We start from the raw sequence: 1633 nt of genomic DNA, 5'->3' as shown, positions 1-1633 counted from the left end.
ATTGTTGTTTGGTGGGTCCGGGCTGGATTTGAACCCGCCACCTTAGGTGTATGTGGCTGGTGCCTTAGCCGCTTGAGCCACAGGCGCCAAGCTTGATCTGGAACTCTTGAGCTCAGGCAATCCACCGCCTTGGCCTCCCAGAGTGCTAGGATTACAGGTGTGAGCCACTGTGCCCGGCCCAAAGATGTTCTTAAAAATCATGATTGTTTTCTTTTCTAGACTTTTCAAGTTTCTGATCACATTACATTAAAAGAGAGACTTGTCTTCAAGTTCAAGAATTGTTTCCTAAATCTCCACAGTGTTTCCTTTGCTTCACACAGAAATTTGACATACATTCAGAAAAAGAAGTCCATGCCTTCTCAGATATTTTCAATATTTTGATCTTATTTTCCATTAAAACCTTTGTCGGTTGTATAAATAGAACTTCTCAATAAGATTTTGTAGATTATTAGTGCCTGACAGAAAAAAAAACATGAGGTCTGAGTTAAGTTGATGAACTCTTCCTAGAAAATTGCTGTCTACCTCATTGCTAAATAATCCTACAGTTACCTTCAAAGTACCCCTCTTGGGAAGCTGTGCACCAACATCAGCCCCTAGTCCACTCTTCAAAACAATTTTGGAACTCTTTTTCAGGAATGGCTATCAGAGCTGTTGTAGTATGAGGTCTGACAATTAAGTTCTTGGATGAAAAAGTGATTTGAAGGGTGGACAAGGTGCTGGCTTTGGTGTTTACCTTCCCAAGGGGAATACTTTGAAAGTGACCATAGTGATATTCAGCAATGAGGTATATAGCAGTTTTTCTTTTTTTTTTTTAAACAGAGAAAAACCAGGAGTCTTTTGTTTTTTGTCTATACAGTAGAGCTATATTTTATTGGCATATGATTATATTTAACACTTTGTAGCACTTTTTCTAGGACAAGTTCGCAAACTTAATTTTCCTATCTCACATATAAATACTATATAGTATGATCCTAGTGGCTAGTTTGTATTGTAATTTGCTATAGGGTTTCCTACTTTTTTGATCATTCTCAGTAGCATAAAAAATTACCACTCCCCTATCTGTGTGTTTGTTGCTTATTTATAAATTATATACATGTGCTATTATGGTTATATCTCAAGGCCAAACAGTTAGGGCTGGATTCATTGTTAGTGACATTGGAATAAAACCCTATTTAACATACGCTTTCTCTTAATTTTTAGTATTTTGGGCCTAATTCTTCTCAGGTCGGATTATATCATCATAGTTTTTACTTCAGTCGTGTGGCTCACGCAGAGCTGACTCAGTTCACAGCTTTGCCAGCCATGGTGTTGTGTTCACCTGTGCTTGCATTTGTAAGTGTAATAAATAAGTTTGTGATTTGATAGTTCTAGGATAAGCCAGTTTGTGTTTCTAACATTCCAAGGTAATACTAATACTGCTAACCCAGATTTAATGCTTTGAGAACCATCGAACTATAGCAGGAATCAGCACCCCTTTTCTTTAAAAGGCCAGATAATGTTTGCAAGCTACATGGTCTCTGTCCCAACTGCTTAACTCTGTTGTTGTAGCCCTGTAGCCATAGATCCTATGTAAGTGGATGGAGTGTAGTTGTGTTATGATAATGTCACAAGTACTCCTTTTTTTTTTTTTTTT

At 37.5% G+C, this 1633-nt stretch overlaps 1 protein-coding gene across 1 annotated transcript in view; it reads left to right on the top strand.

Annotated features, from left to right (window-relative positions):
- The window catches only part of GOLM1 (golgi membrane protein 1), a 76123-nt gene that overhangs the window by 2525 nt on the left and 71965 nt on the right, over positions 1–1633 (top strand). The gene's annotated exons all lie outside the window — the stretch shown is intronic.

Source organism: Otolemur garnettii, unplaced genomic scaffold (genome assembly GCF_000181295.1).
Source record: "Otolemur garnettii isolate 467f Iridium unplaced genomic scaffold, OtoGar3 scaffold00006, whole genome shotgun sequence".
Taxonomy (NCBI): domain Eukaryota; kingdom Metazoa; phylum Chordata; class Mammalia; order Primates; family Galagidae; genus Otolemur; species Otolemur garnettii.
The sequence above is the reverse complement of the archived record's forward strand: the minus strand, read 5'-3'. Positions and strand labels throughout refer to the sequence as shown.